A 27,765-nucleotide genomic window follows, 5' to 3' on the forward strand; every position below is an offset into this window, starting at 1 on the left:
TGGCGAGTGCACTTCTGCCCATTAGGCTGCTCGGCATTAATTTCGATCTGTACAGGGTTCATTTCAGCGTGCTCTGCTGAGAGCTCTGCTGATTGCAGTGGTTAATTAGCAGCCGAGCATCGCCTCTTTAGAATGTGGTAGCAGCGTGCCAGCCTCCAAGGGGTCCCGAGCCACGAGTAGGACCCTGAAGCACCCAGGGGTCCACCAGCCCCAGCACTACGGCCCCTGCCAAATTTGAGCAGAAGTTTTGTGCTTCCCTTTACTCAGCAGTTTCCAGAGAAAAAGCTGGTAGGATGGAGAGGGGAAGGCAGATCCCTCTTGTTCGGCAGCTCACCGGGACAGCCCAGAGTCGGGGGATGCCAAATAGCAATTTTTAATCTGGGTCTGCCCAAGGTTATGAAGTTCCGTCCTCCCCTCCCTGCCATGTTGCCTCTAAACTCTGCATTGCAGCATGATGTTGAGTATCTCCATCAGTTTTCAGGTGCATGAACACCCACCCTTGGAGCACTGCTGTGCAGGTGTGTAGGTGCATGCAGAACGTGCTGTTATTTGTAATATATATATGCATATGAAATATAAAAGCAGGTTATTTCTTACCTGGTGAGCTGAAGGCTCTGATTGCTGGCTTATATGAAATATTTAGATCATGCACAAGAGATAACTCATAAGATATAATGTCGATGTACGATGGGAAGCTAGTCTTTATTATCACAGGTGTAAATTTTCACACCTCTGTTATCAATTTTGCAATTATAACTGGGTTTCCTGGTAAAGTAATTTACTACTCACTACCATATAGGATGAAGAAAATGATCATTTATCCGCCTTCAACTCAATTAAATATTCATCGTTCCCAAAAAAAGGGAGAGAGAGGATTTAAATCACTTCCAAACTGTTCTCCAGCATTTTTTTTTTTAAGGAGGAAGACGTCTGCCTTGTAAAAATCATAGATTTGATGCAAAAAAAGACAATAGGAGCGGAATACATTCAGGGATGTGGCACAGATTTGGCTCATCAGTCATTTGTGTTGTGGGAGTCCAAAACAGTAATAAAATCAACACAAATCCAGCTTTAACACCAGAAGAGAGGGTTGATTCTCAAGTCAGATCAAAGCAGCATCATTCCAGCTCTGATTAAAGCAAGCAGGTTGTGCTTGGAGGGAGGGGAGCATAACGAAGTTCATTCTGGCTCATGATTTTCAGCGCAGATGCAGCTATTTTGCTGAGCACACACTGACCTTTCCTCCTTTTTGCCTCTTTTGGGAACTTAATATTTTGTGCAAGAAATTTGGGGTTTCTTTGTTTGCAAGCAGGGAATTTGGGTGATGTTTGGGTTTGGGGATATTTCACTTATTTTTCTTACTATGAGCCTGTGCTGGACTCAGGGCGAGCTGCCTCCTCCTTCCCACGGGAGCTGGGTCCGTCCGTGGGAGCCCGAAGCTGAGCCGCAAGCAGAGTGGCATCTCATCTCCACTCCAGCACTGGCAGACAACTAATTTTTAAGGCTAAAGATAAATACCAGATACTTTCCCAGCACTGCTCCCAAGGCTGAATCCGGATGCTACGGAAGAAGCCAAATTCACAACTGTAAAAGAAAACCTCATGGTCCCAATCAGCCTTAATTACTCAGGATCTTAACTCAGCACCTTTGTCCTTCTCTCCCACTTTACTCCTGTCCTGCCTCTGCTCTGTCAAACCCTCCATCCTTAAATCTGTGATGTCTCGTGGCTCCAAACAACGCTCCAGTTGTTGGCTAATTCTCAGCGAGACTTTTATTCCAAAGGCTTCTCCAACAGCCTGATTATATAATAACAGCTTGCTCATTACCCCGAATATAAATAGTTGAAGTATCCCTCGAGAATGGACACAGCTGGTGGAACTTCCCATATTAGCACCGCATTAATATTTATGGCAGCACTGCGTAAGTATGCAAAATATTGGCATCCCTCCATGCAAAAGTTTACACATCTGTCATTACTGACTCTGCCCCAACATCACAGGCAGGTTAGGGAGTGAGAGAGGGGAGCCTGCATCCCTGCTGAAATGACGATGAGGCAGCTCGAGAGCTCATCCAGCACCTTTTTCTCCGTAGCCGAGTCACCCGTTAATATTTGGGAGGGATGGCAGAACCCTCACCCTGCCGGTGCCCCCGCGCTCCGTATGGCTGCTGGCATCCGGCTGATTTATGGGGGTTTGTTTTGGCTTATGAAGTGAAATATTAAAGGACGTGATGAGAACCAGCTAATTGTACATATAACCTTTAAGATGTCTCGGACAGGATTCCAGCCTTCACCTCGGGTTATAAAGAGAAAGTAATGGGGCCATAAAAACACATTTAAGTATGCCTTTAAAGTTTAAGGAGAGTTTAATTGCGGGCACTGGGGTGCCTGGGAGGAGAGCCTCTCACAGGTAGCATTTCCCCAGGAGATGCTCAGGGAGGGCCAGGCTCTGCATCCAGCTCCCAGGCTTTGCCTGCCCCGAGGGGAATTGGTTTGTGCTAATAAATGTCCCAGCTGCAGGTCAGATTGTAAATGAAAGTGATATTTAATGGCCCGGATCCTCCGCTGGTGTAAACCTGCCCCCTCTACTGCTCACACTGGGCTCTGGCTTGGTTTAAATCCAGGTGTTACTGACCTGTATGCGTGACTTTGGGAAGGTCTTGCGAGCCTGACGCGGGTTTATAACGCTCCCGTGGATGGAGCAGCTGCAATGAGACAGCCCCTGGCAGGTTTGCAGCAGCCTGAGCAGATGCACAAGAGCACCAGCGCACTCCTGCCAAGGCAGGACCCTCTGCCCTGTAGCACCCAGCACCCTGCACCGCCGGGAAAAGGGAGATGGAAGAGGGAAAGGGGAGGGTTTTTTTACTCACGGTGTGACTTTTAGTCCTGTGGGTCAAGACACAGATTGATCTGTGGCTGGTTCAGCACCCCGGGAGGGCCGTGCCGGGCAGGCGGGGGTCACCGCAGGGATGCCACAGGCAGCAGCGTGCCCAGAGCGGGCAGGAGAGCTGGTCCCAGCCTGGGTAAAGGCAGGGCGAGATTCAGCAAAGCATCGGAAGGCAGGAGCTGAGCAGGCTCAGTGATAGCTGCACATGTGTGAAGGTGCAGAGCAGAGATCAGACAAGCTGCTGGTTTATTATTTTTTTATCTAGAAAAAGCTTTTATTGAGGGGAAGTAGAGGAAGAGAAAACAAAACAAAATCCAGAGCATTTCTAACAACTGTACATCCATGAACACCTTCAGGCTCCAGTACAACTTCCGCAGCCTGCGTTTGCAGACTTGTGCACAAGAAACTCCCACATGACAACTGTCCGATGGATCTCGAGGGACTAACTCTGAATGACACCTAAATGGGGACATGCAGACCTTAGCGACACGCCTAATGGAGCTGCAGGAGGGACATCACTGGCTGAATTACCGTCGCAGAGACGGTGGTGTGGCCGCAGAAGGGCTGTGGTCTGGTCGTGCCCCCAAGCCCGTCTCCTGGCAGGCTGCTGTGACACCGGGGATGCAGCTTCGAGCTCGGCATTGCTGTTCTGCTATTGCATGGATGCTGCTAGGGGTTTGCTCTGCAGCGCAAAGCACCAAACCCTTCGATATTTGCACTTTTCAGAAGAATCGGTATCAACTATACAGAAAGCAGAGGCCAGCCCGCAGTCAGCTCCGCTCGGGTCTGTCTGCCAGCTTGGGTCTGCGAAGCGTCAAGGGAAGAGACGTGCAATAGCCGCTTTGCTTCTCCATCAATCAGTCAATTCCGCATTCCCCCCGGAGCCAAAGTTGACGGAGCAATATACAGTCTGCTGGCAGCTGTATAGATAGTGCCGGGGTTCTCCACCTCGGAAACGTGACCGGTGAGACACCTACTGAACAGCAAACATTGCTTGCAGGCGGGCGGAGGTTTAGTCTGTGTACGCACAAACTTTCCCAGGGTCCCTCAAAGCTGAGAGCGATGCAGGAGTGCAGGCAGAGGAGCGGCGAGGTGCAGCCCCTGCGTGCGCCGGGGAGGGGAAGGTGAGCGGGCACCCAGCTCCATGAGCCTCTGTCCTCTCCGGTGCTCTGGGTAAAATTAATTGATAAAACATAATCGCTGTATCAATGCCTTTTTAGAAAAGATAAAGTACGTTTCAAAGCTAATTTAGGCCTGCAGACAAATGGCTTAAAGAAGAGCTACTGTACTGAAAAATGTCCATGTCATTTTTTCCCCAAATCATAGTTTCAATGCACACAGCCTCAGCCTGACATTCTGAATTATGGCTTTTATTAAACATTAGTAATAGAGTGCACTTAAATCATGGTTTCCCTGTAAAAGAGAGATGTGTTCAACTCAGATCTGCACATTTCAATGCCATATTTCTTCCTTTTACTCTCCCCGCAAGATAAATTTACTTACTCCACAAAAATGTTTTGCTGAAAAGAATAATTCATCCTTCAGTGTCCATCTAATGTACCTTGTGAGTAATGTGAAACGATGCAAAAATTACAATGCACCGGCCATGTCTGGAATGCTTAGATGCCTTCGAGTTAGAGGTTATGCACACACAGTATTGAAATTAGATTTAACAACTATCATCTTTTACAATGTTGCCTTGATGATTTTTTCCCCCCTTTATAGCTTTGATCAGATGCCTCCTGAATACATTGCCGGTTACAAACCTCAGAATCTGCTGTTCTGCAAGCCCTGCTCAGCTATGAGCCACGTTGTCAATAGCTGCATTTTTTTTTTTAAGTGAGAATATTTGTAGCCATAATTTGCTCTAGCAGGCAAAATTCAGATCTTTGTATTTTTTTTTTCCCCTCCACGAGTAGATCAAAAAATAGGTCGTGGGGTAACCAGACAACTATGGAAATAGCATCCTCTAGGTACCAGTTTTTGCTCTGCTGACCCCCCAGGTTCTTGCAGAGCGAGGGCATACCTGTGCCCTACGGCTGGTTGCCCTGGGAGAGCTCTGCGTCCTCAGCACGGTGCGAACGGACCAAGGGCTCCATCCCAGCGTGTCCCCACCCCTGGCACTAACGCAGGGCGCAGCAGCTCGCTCTTACCCAAACTCCCGCTCCAGCCTTCCCCTCCAGGTACACGCGCACACGAGCAGAGCCAGCCCCTGCAACGTGACCTTTATTTAAAGGACGACAACTGTACCATTGAATCAATGTCCCTCTGCCGGGAGCTCTGCATCGGAGCTGCATTGCAGTGTCAGCACCGGGACTGATCCAGCTACAGCTCTTACCCGAATCCCCCACGACCTACTGACCCGCAGGCGAGCGCAGTGCCAGCAGACCTGCAGTGGTACTTGAGAGGGATGATGGGGTTTGAGATTATAAAGCACCTACAGATATTGGGGCTGGTGGATTTGCTGAAAATCCTGATGCTGTCAACTCAGCATGGAGTTTGATTAACAGGGAAAAGACCGGTATTTAGTAAGCACTGCGAATCTTTTGCTTTATATATTGGTAGCATGGTACCGACATTAACTAATCAGTCCCCCAAGACTCCTCCAATGTTGATAAAAGAAGAGGCATCCCTCTCTTTTGCCAGCTCCTGGTCCCTGGGTGGGGAGGAGTAAGCACCGTCCCCAGCAGCGCTCCCCTGGGACTCCCCCAGCCCTGGAACTCACACTAAGGCACCGCAGGAATATTTATGATTTATAGGGGATTTTTGCATTGGTACCTGGGAGTCCCAGCAGGGTTATGATCCCATTATAAAAAGCCTATAGGAAAACCAGTCTTGTAGATTGTTTGCAAGAGAGCTATAAAAACGTGACTAAGAGAAGCAACTTCATATATAGCGCACAGCAGTTTAGCGACGTGAAATTTCCAACGGCGTCTCTATCAGCTCTGGTAACAACTCAGAGTCTCACAGAAAAGAGTTGTCTGAGTTAGCTGCTCTGCAAAGAGTCCCCAAAGAGCATGTAAAAGGCTCCTCGATTTGACCTGCTGAACTGAAGTCTGGTGGGTTGTTGTTAAGACCTGAAGTTATTGCTGTGCTATTGCTGTTTGGCTGCTGACAACAGGAAAATCACTGGACGACGGACGTTGGCAGTGACTTTATCGATAGCTGGGTGGCTTTGGCTGTCTTCACTACGGTCCCTTCCAGTGAACTTCAGTTCCATTCAAATGTCCTCTCGAAGAGCATAAATGCTTCCAAAATGAGGTGGAAAAACCTTCAGCACATTAGCTAATAGCACATCAGAGGAAGTGCCGGGCTGCGACTGTAACCTCAGTAGGCATCTTTACATAGGAGGACGTAAACTGTCTCTGAATTATTTATTGAACTAAAGACATCAAATTGGACAATTAACCTTGAAAACTTAATTTAAGCACCATAAAAGAAACATCTCCTGAAAAACGCGTCCTTAATAAAAGTCAGAAGACCAAACTGTAGCAGGTTCTGCTATGGTCCGTTGCAGGAACTGGGAACTTCTGCAGGTTTGTCCCTGTGGAGACATTAGCACTGGAGGCGATTTGGCAGTAATGCTGCAATTTGGAGAGCAGGGCAGAAGCATCCCTGGAGCCCTCTGCGTGCTCCTCCGAAGGACGCTCCTCCTTCGCCCCGGCTGCAGAGGGAGCCTGGGCAGCCTCAGGCTCTGCGTGCCCTGCACAGCCCCAAACCTCACCGCGGTTCCGGAGTGCCTCAGTTTCCCCGTGGGGACGGAGGGACATAACACAGGCATGCTGGAAAGGTAACAGAGGTGGAGGCTGTGGGGTGTCTTCACGCCCTTCTATAAAAACATCAGGTCAATAGAGTTGTTCAGAAGGATTTTACCAGAGGCAGGACTTTACTCAGCCTGGAAACCCCTCGTGTTTCAGTTTGGCAGCAAAAGGCAGGTTTTCCCCTCACTTCACTCCGCTGCGGATGAGCTCCTGCTCCCCCTTGGTGTCTGCCGGGCTGCGCTCTTCCGACGCCGCTAAATGATGGAAGCTGCAGAAGGCTTAAGCAATTTATTCTGTTTAATTTCCTCCACAAAGGTGTTTTATCCTCACTAATAAAAAGAGTGGAACTTGATCATTTCTAAAATATTGTCCCTTCTAAATCTTTATGGCTCAAAGTGGACTGAGATCATTAGAAGTTACTTTATGTGCAGCTCAATCAGCTCCAAAGGGCTATCTCAGTCACTCCGTGCTTGCTGAGAGCAGATCCCATTTCCCAGAGGCAAAAGGACAATACTTAATCACTTCCTCGCTTGTTAGGTGTTTTAACAAGTTGTATTAAGCTTCATCAGTTGGAGCTTTCATGCCAGATTAAAAATGATAGTTCACTTCTCCGTTATTATAGGACATCATTTGTTTTCTTTTATTTTGCTGGGCACTTGCATGCCACTGTAATTTCACATGAAAATATATGACTGATGTCACCCAGAAGTAATTAGGTTTTAAAAGCCTTGATTGCAATAGACACAAACGTTATGGCTTTATGGTGCCAGTGCATTGCCATCTATTTTATAGCTGTTGATTCTGCAAGTATTTCATAGATCTGTCAATAGGAATAAGTTAGCTGATGTTGACTGGAACTATTAATCAGAAGGAAGGAGAAAATACATTCTTATTTCTGCACTTAGACTTGATAGTGCAGTAAAAGCCTCCCTACCCAACTTTGCAACACTCCAGGGTTGTTTCATCCCTGCAACCAAAGAGCTGCGGGGAAATCCCGGGCTCCTTCAGGATTATAAACAGATTGCTTTAATACTGTGTTAAAGAGATCTGTTCTGTGCCACTCATTTGAATACTTGCCTTTGTATATGGATATTATACTTTAATGCATGGGGAAGAACACATTTGATTGTTTCAGCTTTCAAATAACGTCCTTACAGGGATTCATCAGATTCCAACAAGGGAGGGATGTAGCTGTTGCTTTCCCGGTGTGCTCTTTAGGCAGAAAGCAGGTCAGAGTCAAGAGCTCACGGGTTTGCAGCTATTCATTTTAACTGGGCTGCATTTATATCTCAAATCTCAACTCCAGTTGCGTGGAATTAGACCGCTCATATCAAAAGGCATTTCTGCAATCATGAGAACTATGGAAACCTTCTGGGGTGGTGACCTGCAAGGAAACAGAGAGAAATACAGGGAGTTGAGAACCTGGTACTGCTGCAGGGGAGTGCAAAGCATCCAATGATCTCAGTGGGACCAGGAACTTGCCCAGCCAGTTAAATGCTGATTTAGGTCTCAGAAAGACTGCAGAGCCTGAGAAACAAGGTAGGATTATTTAGGAGAGTTTGTGTGTAGGCCGGCAGTCTGAACCATTTCATAGAGCGATCAAAACTCCTTAAGCTTTGTCATGAGAACTGCAATAAGGAGAAGTTCAGCTGCTCATTTTGCTTCTGACTTCCAGGTCCTCATTTTAAAAAAGTTGGTCACCTTCCACAAAAGCAGAAATGTTAGATATTTGCTTTTAAAGAGCATTTCTCCTACCTCGCTGTTTCTTCTGATGCCACCTCACTATTAAGGTGCTCCCCTAACCCCACTGAAGGTGACCCTGGGTAAGCCAGACCCAGACCGTTGCCACTGCTGGCTCTGCAAGCTGTCCCCGTGAAATGGATGTGCTGGGACCTATCCCAGTACGTAAGAACCTGATTTCTCCCTGGTTACAACAACCTTTTAATCAAATCTTGGGCGAATGTCCCAGGTAGCGAGAGTGGACTTTGCTGTGCCAAGAACAGAGAGTCTGTTCCAGAGCTGGGGACCTTCTCCCACCCAGTTCACTCCAAAACACATTGGCTATAGCTACAAAAACCTTTGAGTCCAGCAAAGTGTGGAAAAGTGGGGGTCTCCTCTGGAGCACTGGGCTGTCATTGCTTTCCCAATGCAGAAGTTGTACTCAGCCCAGAAGGTTCCCACCATTCCATCCTCAGGGAGGTGCAGCCATCCAGGAGGCACCAGGGAAAACTTTGCAGGTTTAGGTGCCAACTTCTGTGCATTAAAGAAAGTAGTGAGGAGACTTCTGACTGCTCGATGGTTAGTGGAGAAAGGACTTTTCCTGCACTATTGCTTCCATGAAGGGAGTTCTGACTTCCCTGTAATTTGTAGTAATTTGGTGATCCCAAGGGTTTCATCATGCAGGGAAGGCATCCCCTGGCTTTTGCACCCAAAGTGCTGTGTCTGTCTTTCATCTGTCAGTAGCCCCTGGAGAATCTTTTGCTTGACTCCTGATTAAAATAGGGGCTAGGTTACACTTTCCTTTTTCTTCCTTTTTTTTTTCTCCCCCAGAAGAAAATTCTAGACAGAAAACACAGGAAGAAAAAAGATTGAATTGCCAGCAGATAAGCACAATTTCACTTGACCCCTGAGCTCTATCGGTCATTCCCAACAATGGGATGTACTCTTATCTCAGCACACCACTTAACACCCATTAATGCTCTGGGGAGCTAGTCCGGCTCTTTAAGATACCCATGTAAGGATTTATTTCAAAGACTGAGATGAGGGGGATGACTGGCTTTAGCAGCTGCAGTCTGAAGTACTGGACTGTCCTGGTCTGTACTCTGTTCACTGTAAAGCTTTAACCCAGTGGATTAAGGACCTGTAAAAAAAAAAAAAAAAAATCACTTAGAGCAGATTCGCATTTGGTTTGAATTGGCAAACCTCCTCCAGTGCACACTGGTGCCCACTGGTACCAGTTTCCTTACTGGGGGGGCATCGGCATTGCTCCACAAAGGTGGAGAAGTGAAGGTTTCAGCTTCTTGGTGAACATTAATTCATCCAGGTTCATTGGCTGATGACTTGCATGAGAGAAGGTTTTGGCTCCTCACTGAGCCTGGAGATAGATCCTGACTTTAGATACAAATTCTGGAAGTTTTTGATGGGAATTTGAGGTTTCCCTGAATTGTCTCAGCGTGTTTCATTCTGCTGGGATGGCATCAAAATTCAGTGTCCTAAAAAAGGAAAGCTTCTAAAATATAATTGTGTTGGAAGATCTTAAAATTGGATTGAATTAAATGTTGCATCAAAATTCCTGTGTTCAGGAAGCTCAAGGGGAAAACTCTGGCATAGCTGAGACAGATGCAGAGATTTTTCAATCCTTATAAATTTGAAATTCTACCGGGCAGAATTTCAGAACTTCAGTGCAAGTTTGACGTGTTGACTTTATAATAGAAACAAAACTTGAATAAAGAGATAAAATGGACTAGTCTTTTCATATCCCTGGCTACAGTGATTCCCTTCACCATTTGGACCAAGACAGACCCTTCTCAGGGAAGGCTGGCGTTAGCTGAGAGCTCCAGTGCTGTTAGAGGAGTGTTCCCAGACTGACAGCAAAATTTACTGCACGCTTGTGTACTTAGAGGAATGGCAGAAAAGTTGGCTTATATGACTGAAAAGGAAACGTTAAACTGCGAAAATAAAAAGAATCATTTTCCTTATTGATTCTGCTGGAGTAGAAGAGGCTGCAAATTGCAGAAATGAGCTCATCTCTGCTCTGTCTGCATCTGTCCCAGGTGACTTGGTCCCAGTTGCTGGTCCCAGCCAAAATTTGGAACAACCGGCTTGCCAGCACTGTGAGTACTAACCCCCTTTGTATTTCCAAGCAGTCTTAAGTTTCTCATGGATTTTGATTGAATGCAACATCCGACTTTAGCAAAGTGTGTTTTCTTTCTAAAACGCTTTTAGCCCTGATTCATAACTGGTAGGAAAAAATAATCTATGGAATGAAATATGCTGAGGGTTTTAAGCAAATATTTAGGCAAAAAGCAGCTGGTAAATCTCTAATGAATGGCTGTATGTAGAGCTAACACATAATTCACTGCACGCCAGCCAGAAGGGTCTAATCCACCTCCTCTGCTCCTAACTCTTCGTGACACCCTGGGAGCTGGGGCTGCATCGTGTGCATCGGAGGCAGGCAGCAGGAGAGGAGATGCATCCATTGGCCTTTCCCTGTCTGTCCCAGGCTCTGGAACAAGAAGGTTGATGCTCATGATTATTTTCTCTGGTTCAGTTTCTCCTAACCTGGTTTTAAGGACAGCCTGCTACAGGGGGACTCAGGTGATGTAGGTTTGAAAGGACAAACTGATCATCCTTAGCAGATACACCCATGCACTCCCATTCCTCTCCACACACGAGAGCTTAATAAAATCCCACATATCCTATAAAGAATTCCATTTTCCACTTTAGTAACACTTTAAAATAATGGGACATTGATACTGCATTACAAAGCAATTCCCTTGGATGGATCCATGGCATAGTCGTTATTAATATCATGTGAGTTCGTGGTGATTTATTTTATCATGGCGATTTTGCATCTTGTTTATTACCTTCCAGTGATCACTTTGCAGTGATTTTTAAGGTGGCACGGAAATTACCATGTGAACTGTGTCTTCTAAATCAATGCAGTCTTTTCCTGTCTAATAATAAAGCTCTCTTATGGTTTTCAATGAGCAGATATTAGCTAATGCTTAATTACTGTGGAAGGGCATGTACTAAGCACAGGAGAGTCAACAGCATTAATAAAACTCTTAGAGTAAAAATAAATCAGGAGGTACAATAAGGGGGATGTTAAGGAATGAAATGTTCACCTCTGGCATTGTGTCGAGGGGGACCAGGAGCTCACTGCGAGATTTTAGCTGCGCTCATGTGAGTACTCTAGGGGCATCAATAGCTCCTGGCTCCACTCTCATGGTGGAAAAGCTTCTGCTGAAGCAACCCCATGCTGCAGTACAGCAATGCTTGTGCTTTACCCTTCAGTGTTTCATGGCCACCTCTCTCCTGTGAAGCTGCTGTTGACCCAGCCCATTGTTGCCTAAAATCCCTCACCACTCAGGGTGCTGCCCCACCACAGGGTTGCTGGCTGGGACTCTCTTCATTGATTCCTGACACAATTTCCCATTGATTTGCAAGGGTCAAGCTGCAATTGGCACTGGAAGTTTTGTATATAAAGGCATCATCGGTGACAAGCAGGGCAGGGTTTTTCTGTGGTGACGTGGCAGAAGGTGATGCTGATGCCAGTGAGGCTTGTGAGCATCTCCCTTGTGGGTCAGGTTTTGACTGTCCTGAGCACGCAGCTCCCACAGCCACGCTGGCGGCAGGAAGAGGAGATTGCAGCAAGCTCAGCTGGGCAAGAGCCACGCTGGTTCCTCCATCCCCTGCCTGTGCAATGACCCTTCAGCCTCCAAACCCTCTCCCCTTCGTGACAAGCCACCTTCTCCCATGCTTCACTGCAGACTAGCAAATTATAGCTGCAATGCTCAGCATTAAACAAATCATAAGCTGGTCCTCTCAGGAGACTCCCACCTGCTTCGAAAGCAAGACTGGCTGCTCTCATCTTTCTCCCCGCTTTCTCATGAAGAGGCTTTAAGAAAGCACATTTTCCAGATTTTCCCTGGTAATGTGCTGGCTAAAAAATGCACTTTAATCTGAGAATGGGGACTTGGCTTCTTCTGCCACCACGGGATTCTTGGAAATGGTGTTCGGTGGTGGTTTGGGCACAATAAATGGCAGTAATGGCTGTGTGCAAAAAGATATTCAGGTGTGGGATGGCAAAACCTACCTGCAGCTGGGTCCATCACAGAGTCTGAGCACAGGAGCAGAAGTACAGCTGCTGCTGGTTGTCATGGGCTCAACAGCTAATTTTGGTCGGCAGAGCCGAGCCCCTCTGCCGCCACCAGCCTGAGCATCCTTTTGCATATCATGCTTTGCAGGATGCTTAACCAAAGCTGAATTACAACAGAAGCTTTGAGGATGATTTACCAAAACATGCTGAACTCACAAAAATCCAGCGCTAGCAGTAAATACTCAATGTAATCTTAAAAATGGGATGCTTAAATGCGACCAATACTCAACAAAGAGCATGCTCTAACTCTTGTCTGACACCCGTGTTACTTCCACTTCTGAGAAGGTTTATTTTCGTTCCCCAGAGGAGTTGCATATAAAATAGATCATTTCAGTGTTACTTCATAATACATTCTTATAACTGATACATTGTGTAAATAAAATGAAACATTAATAAAAATGGCTGGTGTCTACCTCTGGCTCTAATTTTAATACTTACAGGGGGGTAAAAAAGAAATCTTGGAATTGATGCTAACAAATTTCACAAACAAGGCACTAAGAAAATGCGAGCACTCTAGGAGAAGGTAGCCACACAGCCAATAAATCGTCTTCCTTAAGCCAACTAGTTATTGTCTATAACGCTCATAAAACGCTTCACACAGAAGACCCTTCCTGATGAAATAAACCATCAATCTCCACTGCATTACTATTCATTTTCCATGTGCGCTGAGAGCAAATGTCATTCAAGGCATTACAGTTTTCTCATACTATATTAAAATACATAGCTGATGTTATATCTTTTCAAGCCTCTCTGTTCATAAATTGTCACTGCTGATTGGAACATAAAACTTATTTTATAACACCATAAAGCCCCAGAAGATACAAGATCACTCATGTTTGTCTTTATGGCTCAATGTGTAGGACTTTGAGACGTGAAAGCATTGTGTATTTCATAACAGAAATGGCCAGGGCCCCGTGGAGAGGAAGTCTCAGACATTTCCATAAAACATTATTACCATATTCCTTGATGACTGAAACACCGCTGTGCACAGAACCCTAAGCCCTTAACTTATGGACTGTAAACGGATGAGTTTTCCTAATAAATCAGCTTTGTTTAGGAGCAGAGTTATCCTACCCAATGCTTGGCTTTAAATATTATCTCCAGGTGTCAGCGTAATAATGGCTTTTTTCCCTCCTCCATTTTTCTTTTCTTCTTGATATGGCTAAGGAAACTTCCTTTCTAGGGATAAGTCCCCTGAGAAATCAATTAGATGTTTCAACATGTTAGGAAATTAGATTGGCATCTCAGTGATGCTCCGTGGCTCCATCAGACCTACTATTTCTGGATCCTCTTCGGGGAGCTATGGCTATCACCTTCCAATGCATAGAGATGCTTCTGTGTGGAAGGAAAACTCCTGCCACCAGTGCCTACAATCTCTGATCCTGCTCTGTCCTCATCTACCCCCAAAGCTTCAATGCAGAAGAGCTTTTACACGCTTCTCGTACTAGAGCAGTGCCAGGATGCTCCAGCACTGAGCCCTGTGCTGTCAGGGTCAGAAATCAGTCTCCGGACTGGGGCACAGGAGCCCCAGGGTGGGGGCAAAGGCTGGGTTTGGAGCCTTCAATGTGATGACCAGCACAGCTAAGCCAGCACAAAAGGCTCCCCAAACTGCTTCTGGCATCTACCAGCAAAGGCTCCATCATTCCCAGGAGCAGGAGGGCAGCAAAGCATGGTGAGAGCAGTTTGCTTCAAGGTGGAGCAGTTCATGCACCATCCCCTCACCCAAGCTGGGTTTTAGCAGCAGCAGCAGTAAGACGGGATCTCACCGTGCTGCAAATTGATGAGACTTCCAAAAAAATCACTGCAGAGGTGCAGGGCAGCACCAAACACTCACAGCTCACTCAGGAGAGCCAGGTTAGAAACAAAGCTTTACAGCACAAGAGTTACAAGTGCTGTCTCCATTTCATTTCTGGTGCTTTCTGTACTGAGCTGCCAGTCCTGCACGCCTGCCAGAAGCCCCTTTTCCTCCTGTACAGGCACTGGTTAGTGCCATGCTTTCTGGTAACCAAAGGACTGCTCGGCTCCCAGGAATCGCTGGCACGATCTAATGCAGAATTGGCCTAAAACATATATTTTCCCTGGAGTCCCTTAATATTTCAAATAGATAAATGTCACCTGCATTTTCCTACACCCTCCCTGTTAGTTGCATAGGCTGCCTGTGCCAACTCATGGTCACCAGCATCCATGCAATGCCGCATTTCTAATGATGGCACTTGGTATTCATGCGGGCAATGCATGTGCTTTCCACTGACTTTCTACTCCTGTTTAGCTTTAATTAGCTAACACTTAGACTAATACATTACTGGAAGCAGCTCCTGCTATATTTAGCCCAGCAATTTTGCTGTTCCCCAGTCTCCAGATAAAGGAGGAGGGGGAAACCCAGGGAAAATTAGCAATCTATAAGGTTGCTAGCTTGGCTAACCACCTGAGGAACCTGAGGTTTGCTCCCGCCCCTGACGAAACCAGAGAGGACACAGCAGGAAGATGAGTGCTACATCTGGGCGGGACTGTCCATCCCCAGAGCATGTGAGGGGTGGCATTTTGGGTGGAAAAAAAAGAAAGACCAGCAGAAGTAGGGATGGAGGCTGCCCAAATGGATGAATTTGTCAATGAGGTTATAACGCTTAAGGTCTCCAGAGAGCCAACCTCTGGATATGAGAGCAGGGATATGACCTCATTTTGTTCTCAGAAAAAGGCCCATGAGGTGATACCGGCCCAAATATTCAGAAATATCCAAACCCTGGGGCTGGCAGGGATAGTCACAACCTGCCCTGGCTCCGGCTTCCCAGACACGGCCGTGCGAGAGTCCCGGCAGCCCCGGCGACCCAGCAGCTCGGGCAGGACACCGTCATCCCTTGTGCCGCGTAGCTAATGCCTTGGTATTCATGTGGTTTCCTCTCCGCAGAAAGCCATGCAGTATTTCCACTCATTTAAAGGTCTATAAGAGGTCTCATCAAAGCCAGGTATAGTTTATATTGCAGATGGCTGCTGACATGATATAATCCACACTAACAGGCAGGCTGTTAAAGGTCAGAGTCTCACTTCACTTCTGTTATTAGCTTTGATGTTGGGAAGATGCTGAATTCTCTCCATGTCTTTTTCTTTTAGAGGGAGAAAAGACACTGTTTACTGTCAGGCTCTTCATCAACATAATTGGTGGCTTCTCTGGAATCGCCCCTTTGCTTTAAAAAGCGCTGTAAATCAGCTGTAGGAAGCCTGGCCTTTGAAAAATCCTCCAGCGGAAGAGGAACACGAGCAACAGTTTGCAGGATCGGCTCCATGTCTGTGCCAGATGTGTGCAGGAGGCAGGCAAGGCTGGAGCCTTTCTCATCCTGTGTCCCTAAGCTGGCAAAGCTGGAGGTCACAGATTTGAGACGTGAGTATGCCAGAGCCTTGGCAACTTTGGGGAGCCCTCCAGGAGTTGCTGGGGGCTCCGGGTCCAGATGGGACCTTTGGCTCCATTTGTCGCTTCCATCCACAGTGGAGGAGCCGTTCCCAGCGTATGCATGCCAGGTTGCAGCCTGGCTGCTTCCAGCCCGAGCAGGCAGCACCATATAACCCCTGTCTGCTCCAGAGCCTCAGAGGTCCCCGAGAGAGGGGAGATCACTCCAGTCTGGCCACCCGAACTGTATGGTCAGACCTGCAGCTCTAATGCACACCAGTAAATATTGCTGGGAGTAGTCTGAGCAAAGTGAGGTTCAATAAATAGATCAGGGCTTGCAGTGCTGTGGCTGCCATCCCTGGAGCCCACGCAGGGCTGCGTCCTGCCCATGTCCCCATCCTGCCCATCTCCCCATCCTGCCCCACGCATCCCACCCAGCAGAATGGAGGAGGCAGCACAGTGGGAATCCCCAGTGCTTTCTGCTACCCCTTTCTAAATAGGACCCAAGAGGGACTATTTGTAGGTGAATACCTTATTCAGAAAAATACAGACGTTACCCAACTTCCAGCTCATTGGGCTGGAGTTTACCTGGTACCAGCTTCAGCTCCTGGAAAAACTTCTCAGCATCTAATCTCAAGCAAGTGATGCTGTGCCCATCACCGCAGTCTTTGGAAATTCTCTGCTGTCCTTGATTAAATCACTCACCCATACAGACCCCAGCAACCACCCAAGCTGTTCCCAGGCCTGGGCATCACAGGACGAGGAGCCAGCTGCCTGGCTGGTGCCACGCTCAGCTCTTTGATCTCAGCAATATTTAAGCTTTGCCTGAAGATGGCACTAAAGAATGGCTGGGGCGAGCGTGCAGCGTCCCGGCCACGGCTGCACTTGTAATACAATTAATACAGCGCCGTCTGGCCAATAATCGCAGCTCGTATTCTCCATTAAAGATGCGTGTCCGTCTGCCTTCGCCTGTTGGGTTGGGGTTTGCTGGGGAGAAGACAGCAGAGGTCACTATGTGCCTGGCAGACCACAAACCCCAAATCCCCAGGCAAGGGCTGGGCTCCCCTGCAAAACTCAATCTTCCCTGGGGCAAAATTGGCCTCTTGTTTTCCGTGTTCATGTGTTTCATCCATCTTGCTCCTGACTTGGTGAAACTGTAGCGGCAATTTTAGCACATTTAGCTTGTTCATGTAAATGGCACCACACAGGCTTGCAGGGTGCAGCTAAAGTGCTGAAGTGATCACAAACCCCCTTGTTTCAGGGCAGCACAGTGGGGTGGTTATTCCCCCTCTCTTCTCCTTCCTCATCCCATACTTGCAGCTCCATTAAAAACAACCCACATCACGAAGGAGTTACCCTGCCTCCACACAGCGAATTGTGCCTCCCTCCCGCGGTACCGGACCATGAACTGTGGCTCCCAAAAAATCTAAATCGCTGGATATTAATGCCAAAAATCCCGAAAGCCCCAAGGCTGCTGGGGCAGAGATATTTCAAAAGCACTTTCCTGAGGGTTCACAGTGGACTCCATGGGCAGCCAGGGGAAAATTCCTGGGCCAAGGGCCAGGCTGCAAGGGGAGGGAATGGGGAAAAGTCAGAGATTAATTGATCTACACCCACGAGGGGCCCAGGGGGAGGCAGCGTGCCCGGGCACGGGGCAGCTGCCCGGTGGGTGCCGCTCGGCTGGCAGCGGGAGAGAGTGGCTCCATGTTATCGCTCGCCATCAGACGGGGAATTGGTGTTGCTGGTACCATGTCACACCCTGCGCCTTTGTCTCAAGCCGAGGGGAGATGAAGGTCTTGGTGCAGGCAATGGGTGAGGGTTCTGGATGGGGAAAGATGAGCCCTGCTTAAATCAAAACCAAGAAGCAGGTCTGCTGGAGATGGCCAGGAGAAGGATGCTTGCTTTGGCAGTCACCCCCGGTCTCTCTGCATCGGGACTTTGGCTGTGCAGGAAGGAGAAGCTGGCAGGAAGGCAACTTCCCAGGCTCAGCTCACCATCGGTTCACTGGAGACCATGAAGAATTGATCTGAACCGTCAGATAATTCTTATGCCTGTGCCTGCATATTAACATGAGAAGCCATCACACATAAAACCCATCTCATTTTTGGTTACCTGACACTTTTCTGACCACTAGGAAGGGCTCTGGAGAATTTGGGTCCCAGCCTAGGACTGGCTGTGGCCGCTGTGCATCAGCAGCTCTCACCTTCACACTGCAGGATGAGCACGGGCTCGTGTTTGGGAAGAGGGTACATTGCTGTTACTCCTCTCTCCAGCTCATGCAGAAACATCTCTGGAGTTTAACCAGATGTTTCTGATACATTATAAGAAAAACCAACATTTTTACGACAAGAGTAACAGACCATGGTGAGGTTTAATGTTGTTTCAAGCCTGTACACATGGCCTTTCCAGCGAAAAGAGAATGTGAGGTATACCAGAGGGCTTCCCAAAGAGGATAAGATATGAAAGGAGAGGATAAACCGCGATGCCAAGTATCCATATGGCAGCACAGTGTTTGTGTTGGAAGCAGAGCCGAGCCACAAAGTTCAAAGCTCCAAACAGAGCTCCTCTGGAGTTCAAGGTCCCTCCAAGTGGATGGGACGATTTTGTCCAATACAGCTGCAAACCATGACATGGCACTGGCACGTGCTCAGCAGGGCTGGCGATTGCTTTCCAGTTTGACCCACGACCAAACTATAAAGTTCGTATTTGAACTGCTCCAGCATTTTAGCTCATCACCTTTTCTAAGCCATTTCTATGTGAGATGCGGCCGAAGTTAAAGGCGTTACGATGCGGACTGGGGCTGCCAGCCCATGCAGGTCTGAATTCCTGGCTTTCCCTAAATCATGTCATCTGCCTGAGCATCCTTCACCAGCTTCCTAACATTTCCCATCCGTCTTGGCCATTGGAAACCCTTTGGATCTCCCTTTTGTTTACAATGAGTAATGGGCAGGAGTTAACAGAGGTTCCAGAGGAAAAGGTCAGTGTAGTTCAAGCAGCATTAGGAAGACACTCTCAGACCTGCTTTGATCTGCGGAGGATTTAAGCGGTCAATAAGGCAGCGCGGGGAGCAGCAGCGTCACCCAGATGCCCCCTCGGCGGAGCCGCTCCAAGGGCCCGGGTCCCGGTCCCGGCCCCGCCAGGCTGCAAACCCTACCAGTCCCTCGGGGTTTATGGCCAGGGAGGGGGTGAGTCACCCAGCCCCGTGTCTGGCGGTGCCATGCACGGCCTCCCGGGCGGCCGCCCTCCGCCGCAGCCTCCTCGCGTGTTTGTAATTGCTGAGGCAGACTGTTTGCTTCTGCCACGTCCATGGCAATCCAGTAAAAGTTTACAAAGGGCTAGAGCTCAATCGTGAGCTTGTGAAAACACCGGTCCGGGCTCCCTGGCTCTGTGGTTCAAAGTCTGAAGTGTGCCCCGTCAATTTACACATTTATTTATTTTACAGCTGCGCCGTGGATAGAGGCCATTTCACAGAGACCGCCCTTCCAAGAAAACGGGGTGAAAGCCCCTGAGCCAGAGGGAGTGGGTAGGACTTTTGCTTTTTAACCTTCAAATGTGGGTTTATGGAGCCTGCCCAAGTACGGCCAATTAATATGACAGAGGCAGGACGATCTGTGCGGGGAAGGGCTGGATATAAGGCAGCTCCATCGCCCGGGATGCACGTCGGGGCTCTGGGGCTCAGTGTCTGCTGGTGGGGGTAACACTTTTTCCCAACAATGATCTTTTCTCTCACATTGTTCCAGCATAAACTCTAGGGTGAATTTGTCATCTGAAATAACCCCATGTATGGATGCTGATTTCATACTGGTTATGGCCTTTTTTTCTGGTTTATCCTTTTGAAATAGAATCAGCTAAATTTAAAAAAGGTGCTGTAATTGTAGTATAGCTGTTTCTGTACAACTTTTGCAGAAAAATTGCATGAGTTCACCCAGCAATAGCAGTCACGTTGGCTGTGGACAGGAGACCTGGCCCCATACGTTGAAACCCCAGTGCTTTATGTAACATTTCACCCTGCAGTGCATGCACCAGGATTGTGATGGAAAAACAATTATCACTCAACAATTTCCTCTCCAGCCCTCTACCTGCATGTCCCTCCCTCACACTCACCTTTCTGCTGCTCCCTGCCCAAGCACAGCCCCTGTCCTCAGCTGCCGGTCCCTTTGCTGTCCTGACTTTTTTCTCTACATCTCTCCCTCCTCTCACCGCTCCATCTCTGATGAACATCTCTTCCCTGCTCAGTCCCCTTCCCTTCTCTCTCCCTCCCTGCTCAGCTGTTGCCTCTAGCTGCAGGATGCATTTGGAAGACAGCTTTTACTGAATAAGCCGTATAAATGAAGTCCCTCAGGACTGTACGTGTCTCCTGCTGGTTCCCCAGCAGGTTTCCAGATTAGGAGGAGAGAAAAAAAAAAAAAAAAAAAAAAGGAAATCAAAAGGAACCAGATGCTCAGGGGATTGATTATTCCTATGTGATCCTAGGGATAAATAAAGTGTTTGGAAAGTTCTTAAATCACATTGAGATCTAATTTATAAAAAGCAGAGGGCAGAAATAGATACGGGTTCAGGCTTCCCAGATGCCAGGAAATGATGTTAGGTTGGGTTTTCTCAGGGCCATAGCAGTGGAGAAGGTCCGATGGGTGCCCACCACCCTTGGGCTGGGAGGTCTCCATGGGTGCCTCCAGGTGAATCAGTTTTGGGACTGGTCCAGGGCGGGAACAGACAGCAGCTCTTGCATTTTCTACAGGGTCTCGTACAAAGGAGAGCCGCATTCTCGTCAGAGCCCGACGGGGTTTGGCAGAAACAGCCTCTTTACATCCTCTCTTAATCCGCTCACACCCTCTCGATCTGGTTTAAATAAGTAGGTGGGTTTCTCCCAAGCCCCAAGCAGGGACGCACATGCTCCTGGGTGCAGGAGAAGCTTTGGAAATGGGGTCATGAAAAGATATGGCTGGGAGAATCCGCTCGGCAGCCGAAATCCAGCGCTGTGCACCCGCCTGGGGCTCACATGGGATGGTTCAGCGGGAGCAGAGTTCAGCCACGCTGCCGGCAGCTGCCCGGCACGGCTTCTCCTCCCTCTGGAGGCGGCCCGGGGCTGGAGGGGATTGAGGGGGTCCTGCGCAGGCCGCAGCCCTGGGCCCAGCGAGCAAACCCCAGTGTCACCCCGCGGGGTGAGCCAGCGCAGGGACGATGCTCTGAGCTGGCAGCGGGGACCGGACCGTGCACATCCCCGCCGGGGCTCCCCCGTCCCACCTACCCCCCCATCATCCCTCTGCCACCACCAAGGGCTGAGGGTCCCCGAGCAGGACCCAGCTGGGGGGGGCCATGAATGCAAACCCAGAAGAGGCAGGACAGACCCCTTGCACACCCGCAGCGACACTGCGCACCCTTCCCCAGCACGGGCGTGTGCACGGCAGGGGCGAAGGCGGTGGATGTAAAGGCAGGCGGATCCGAGATCCAAGGACGTGGGGTTGCTGGAGGAGACAAGCACTGGAAAAGGTCATTAGCCAGAGAGGTTAGCGTTTATCTGGACATAAGAGAAAACTATAGGGAAAACACAGTAAAGTGACAAGGTAAATATTTCAAGTGGTGTTTCCATTAATTGCAAATTCCCTTTTCAGATTTTGCTTGGTTTCACTCTTAGACTCAAAATCGTTGTTGCCTTCGGTGACTTTTCGGTTCTTATCTCAATTCTAAATGTTAAACTCCTTGAGTCAACTGATTCTAGTATTTTAGAGTGTTGTTTCAGTGATTTATCAGAGCAATACGAGCCAAAATGAGGTGTTATTTGTAAAAGTTTGTTTGAAGCACTTAAAGAAAAAAACCCATTTCTGAAAACATGAACGAGATTATTTTTTGAAAAAAAATACCTGCATGGTAAAGGAGCTGAAATAAAAGAATGTCATTTTTCTGAAGGAGTTTGACAATCAAAAGCTCTGAAATTAATAACCTCATGGTCCAAAAACAGTGTTTCTGAAAATCTGTCAATGCTATTAGTAAATGTTAGCATTTCTATTATATACACTGTTGTGCAAAATGCATTTCTGCCATCAGCACCTTCATTTATATGAACCTTTTTGTTGTGCTTTCATTGTTGATATATTTTCAAGTTATTTATTACTTGTTTATTTAAAATCACTTCTCTATGTTGCCTTTATATTTCCTGACTGCATTAAAAATACATATTTAAATAGTCTGTGTCTCTAAGATGAACAATCTTTATGATAATACATTCTGTATTCACTTGTCTCTCTCCTAGTGACTTCTTCTGCAGGTTTTATAATCTCTTCATGCTTCCTCACCCTTTTTTGCAAAGGCTTTTTTTCTCTGTTCTATTTATGCAGGGTATAAATACAACAAAGGAGATATTGATATTATTTGTTTACAGGGCGCCTAACACATTTACAGCTAGGGTCCAGAGGTTCTCCCATAGTACAACTAAGAGAAACGCAGGTTATTTTTAGTGCAAAATTCCCATATGGCTTTATAACAGAGATATTTCTGGTGTGCAATATTTGCTTTTAATGATAACGATTCCAGCTCTGATGATAAAACCCCGAATCTTGCAACAAGTGTTTTTTCTTTTTTTCTTTTCCACTAGTCCTGGAGTTGTGTTATTATGCAATTATCTCAGCTTTCATTTATTTTAATTTTTTATACCTCACGGCTGCCAGGAAGAGCTTGAAATGCCAAAGCTTGAAATGATGTTTCAGACATTCAAAGGTATTGAGAAGCAGGAGGTCTCGAGGCACGGCTCACGTGGCCGGGCCACGGCACAGGGTCCTGCTCCGTGATCGCAGGGAGGTGTTGGGGTTCTGCTACGACACCAGGGGCTCCTGCCTCTGACCTGGGGAGGACCTGACCATTGGGGTCCAGCCTCGTGCCCCGCAGGCTGGCTCTCATCCCAGCCATACCCTCTGAGTGCAATCAGATGGCTGCTCTTACATCTAAAATTAGTGGGTTCTGCCAGGACATTGTAAAACAGAGATTTTTTTTTCTTAAAATACTCCTCAGAGAGGAGGTGAGTGTCTGGGGGACGTTGCAAGATGCCCATAACACATGCACGTGGATGGGGAAGGTGCACATATCAGGAGCAGGCAGCTACGGCTTCCTAAAGCATCCCCGCATGTTGCACAGCAAACCCATTTAAATCCCCCCCCAAGAGGTGTCCCCAGAGCCCGGGATGGCCCTGACATGCTCCTGTCCCACCGTCCCCCCCAGTGCCAGCCCAGGGACCCACTGTGCCCTGCTGTCTTTGCAGCGTGACCTGTCAAGAGCAGGGTCAGCCGCAGGTCAGCCCCAAAGAGAGAAAACAGCAATCGCCTCCCTGCTTATCAGTGCTTTCGGCGGGTGGAGAGACACCCGTGGGGTGGGCGCGGGGAAGGGGGCTGCAAGGACAGCCCAGGAGGGTCACCTCTGGGTTACCGCCTAATAGCTGCTCTGATGGGGGAACAAGATTTCAAGGCAGATTAATCCCATTTGGTGCCCACCTCCCGCATCGTTACAGCTTTGATATAAAGCCGATAGATGCTACACAAGGGCAAGTACCTGCCATGCTGAAAATAGGTGCTTTTCCAGCCAGAATTATGCACATTTCCATGCCTGACCCAGGACAGAGTAAAGCTTTGCTGATGCACAGGATGACCCTAAACAAGGCTCTGAATCCTGCCGATATTTATTCTCATGCACCTTGCAGCTTGTGTCTATTTATATATTTAAGGCTTAAAAGAATGAAGCCTTTAATCATGTGCTTAACATCAAGGCTGCTAGTAGTTCCCTGGACGTTGATGGAATTATTCCCGTGCGGAGCACCAAGCACGTTGCAGCCTGCTGCGTTGGGACCAGGCAGAGCCCGTCCCAGGCCCTGCTCAGAGACATTTTGGGGAAAATGGGCATAATTTCAGGAGAAACAGCCCCATCTCGGAGCAGCAAACTCTCCTTCAGCCAGGGAAATACAGAAAACGGCACCACCCAGAGCCGAGGCGAAGAAGCTGTCTAAAAAACCCCATCCAACACTCAGTGTTTTGGGGGATTTCTCTTTTTTCCTGGTTTCTGGTATAATTTGCACATTTCAGACATGCTCCTGTTAATTCTCCAAGCCAAGCAGCGAGCCGTCTCCACGCCACTCACCTCTGCAAACGGGTATGCATTTCTGAACCTCCCCGACGCCCGTGCCCCTCGTGCAGCGAGGGCTGCGGCGCTGGCGCTCTGGCTGTCTCTATTTTTCTTTAGCCTGGCTGATCCAATCTGGGAATGAAAACAGAGGGAAACAGATGGCCCATTGTACACCCTGCTCCCGCCCGCACCCGCACCGGCTCCCGAGAACCTGGTGCTGGGGCCAGCTCCTGCCTCTGATTTTCCATATTTCAGGTTAAATGCACACGCTAAGAGGAATTTGGGCAGGACGGCTTGTGTTCCTGAGGTGGGGGGCACCTCAGCCACCCCCTGCATCAAGATGGTTTTCCTACTAATCGGGAAGGAATTGAAGGGGGAGAAGATCCCTGGGGCAAGAACAGGGGTCCTGGAGCCAGGAGCCCCAGGCATGCCCGCAGGTGTCCTTTTTGTCTTCCCTATTAATTGCTGGGTGACATCTCAGGTACTACATAAGCAGGAAAACTCTGAAATATGGTATGTTATTTGAGATCAGTGAGTTATGTCTATCACAAAAAAAGGGAGAGTTTTTACACCTGCAAAAAAAGGCTCTTCATGAAGTTGTTTCTAAACTATGTATTACCATCTTCCTTTCGCAATTTTTATTGTACTGTATAATGATTTATTGACACGACAGCAGCTTCGGTATCAAACTCTGTCTCCACTTAAACCAGTTCCAAGGAAGTTTCTGTTTCACTTCTGCATAGCAAGCGATGGTCGTATCCAGCCCAGCAAACACCAGACACATGCAGCTGGTAGGTCCTAACCCTGCTCCCATTTTCCAGGCTTTCTGCCTACCTTAGGAGACAAGCAAAAGCAGAAGGCTGACCCCAAGTATGATAAATTCCTGCTGAGCTTTTTCCCATTAACTTCAGTAAGGGCTTAATCCAGTGGTTTTCAGAAGCTGGGTGGCTGGTGGGGATTTTTGATGGAGGCAGGGGAGAGAAGACAGGGTGTTAACATGTATTTCTGATTAATTATAGTGTTCTCAAGAGTAAGTGAATAATAGTACTGGTCAGAGCCAGGCATCACATGGGTCTCAGCCCTGCAGGGTAAATGGTGTCTGAATTGTGAGTAATGTTGACCTGGCAGAGGCCAGATAAGATACGGATTTTTCACGTCCAGGACTGGACAGAATTCCACATATTGATAAGTAAATGCACCAAAATACAGCCAGCGCTTAGCACGCAAGTCTTCCTCATTCTCAGAAATCGTATTCAGCTGTACTAGATAGCAGAAGTGCCAAGCAGGGCAGGTAATTGCGTATGCGAACGATTAGCCAGGAGGTTAAACGACTTCAACAACTTCCAGCATTGCTCCCTATCCAGAACAAAAAGCACCTTTTCCTGCTAATTTGGGTTAGAGCCGGAGGCCAAATCCTGCAGCCTCCGGGAGGGATTTCTGCAGGGAGCCTGACAGCTACTGACCTGAATTATGCTCCAGTGCCACCAGATAAAATAACAGCTAAGCAAGTGTTGGTGCTAAACCAACCTAATGACAGAGATCTGGAGAGGATGGTGGTGTTCCCACACCCTGGGTGTATTTGGTGGCTGAACGCTTACCGCGCATGCTAAGCCAGCACCTTTTATAAATAGCTCCTAAATTTATCAATAGCTGTCAAAGCCATCTCACTGTCCTACGTTAGAGCTGCCCAGAATGACTAAAAGTTCACACAATCGTTTTTCAAGCTTAATAATCTGCCTAAAATCAGCTATGCTTGTTCTTTGGCACCTTGAAAACATGGAAATAACCCATTGCTCTGAAAATAGGCAGGAGGAATGCAACAAAATGAATAGTTTGACTTTCCTGGGTTTATTCTGGTATATATTTCATATATATATATATCATATACATATATTTTGTATATTTTTCTATTATTGACCTGTTCAGATGTTTCTCAATGGAAAGTGTTCAAAATTTCCAGTTTATGACCTGTTTTTGGAGGGCAGGTGACTTTTTGACACTGATTTGGAATGAAAAATGGTTTGAATACTTCAAGTTTCCTACAGAATATAAACTCCACCTTCCAGCCAGGTCTGGGAATGAGGGATAATTTTCCTCCTACTCCAGGTTTTCTCTCCTATTCAAAGAAAACCAATACATGTCACGATACACACTTGAATCTTCTGCATTTTTGCCAGGCTAAATGATGGAGAAATGAGTTCATCCCTTCTGACTGCACTAGTGGAGATGCTGAGAAATGAGCCGTGTTTAACTACATCCTTATATTAGGAATCTGCTAAAATCAGGGCCAAATGCAAGCAAACATTTCCCTGGGAACAAGTCTTAGCACCCACAACATGGTGGGAACCAGGTCCTGTGCTGTCTCCAGCAAATCTCCCTGACGATGTGGTTCCTATTACAGAAAGATGCACTCAGGAGAGGGCAGAGTTACGCCAACCTTAAATATTTTGGCAACGCACATTCACGTCCCTTCATTCAAGATACCAGAGTGAGACATTTCTTATAAAAAGGTGATAAAAACACAAAACCAAACAGAAACCTGGGACCACCCCTCCTATTCAGCAGTGCCTTGCACCGAACTTTGCAGATCCCCCGGCGCTGCTCTGGCTTTCGAGACACATTGGCGTAGTGTCCATCTGCCCGAAACCCAAGTGTTGTAGGAGCTTTCCTGTTCCTTTAACAGCTTATGCTGCCTGGTGTTGGATGAATGGGGCAGGTCACATCTCTCTGTTTCTTTTTAAACTTTGCAAAGTCAGGAAGGTTGCATCTACTTAGTATTAACTATTATCTCTTGCAAACATGACTTAGAATCCTGTTTAAAAAACACATGGGCTTTCCAGCCCAGTATAGCAGCAATACGCAGACCCACATCAAATGCTTCTTTTATGAATCACAGAATAGATGCCGTCTTGCTTATGAGTATGTGTAAACTGGGAGTTATGACTAAAACCAGCATTTGACCTCCTCGCATTCCCCGTTGGACGCATCCTGGCATGCCTCATTGAAGATGCCCGTGTTCTGCGCTTTGCCTTGTCACTGGGAGATATGGCATACAGATGGAATGATCATATTGGCCTCTAAAGGAAAATATTTAACCCAGAGATGTCAATGGCATATAGAAATGATGGTTAAAATCCCAGAAGCCTGCCTTGTTTTTGTCTTTTTCCTTTCATCTAGCACTTTGGGTCATGCCATCACTTATACGCTTCAGCCCAAACAGGCAATTGCTGAGTTAAGAACCTGGAGTTCAAAGTGAACCATAAACCTTAGTCTATAAGATAAATCATACAAATTACTTTACAGAAATAAATAGAACATTTGGGAGAGAGGTTATCTTCTTGCCTTCAGTTTACATCTCTAATGACTGTAAGTTCACAAATGCATTCTGTCAAGAATATAAACATTGCTTTTATTATACCAAAGACAGATATTTATTACCAACTTTTACAGTACGGCTAGCCAGCTTAGAGGAAAACCCTGGAATCTGGGCAAGAATGTAGAAACTTTGTAATGATTATTATTAAATTTGTGGGCACCTTTTAAGCGCAATGAATGCTACTCAGAAAAAAATCATCACTTGGGTTAAACTGCAGAAATTAGGTTTTTAAACTAGTAGATGGGGCTGAGCTGTGCTAAATTTTTCTTGTGTGAGTGGTGCTGACATGCAGAAATAGGTGTTTCCACACAAGCACACCCAGGTGGGATTTTTCTAAAACTTTGAACTCATCTTTCCTGCAGTTCTCAATGATT

At 47.3% G+C, this 27,765-nt stretch overlaps 1 long non-coding RNA gene across 2 annotated transcripts in view; it reads right to left on the reverse strand.

The window, feature by feature from the left end:
• Positions 1-3,157: 3,157 nt before the first annotated feature.
• The window catches only part of LOC129214278 (uncharacterized), a 39,585-nt gene continuing 14,977 nt past the window's right edge, over positions 3,158-27,765 (reverse strand). Inside the window, exons 2-3 of one of the 2 annotated variants that reach the window (XR_008579648.1) lie at positions 24,031-24,147; positions 3,158-4,054 (exon numbers count right to left, since the gene is read on the reverse strand). This is a non-coding gene — a long non-coding RNA (uncharacterized LOC129214278). Of the gene's footprint in view, positions 4,055-4,206; positions 8,031-24,030; positions 24,148-27,765 lie in introns of those variants that run through there. The other variant, XR_008579647.1, reaches the window with a different exon arrangement.

Source organism: Grus americana, chromosome 17 (genome assembly GCF_028858705.1).
Source record: "Grus americana isolate bGruAme1 chromosome 17, bGruAme1.mat, whole genome shotgun sequence".
Lineage (NCBI taxonomy): Eukaryota > Metazoa > Chordata > Aves > Gruiformes > Gruidae > Grus > Grus americana.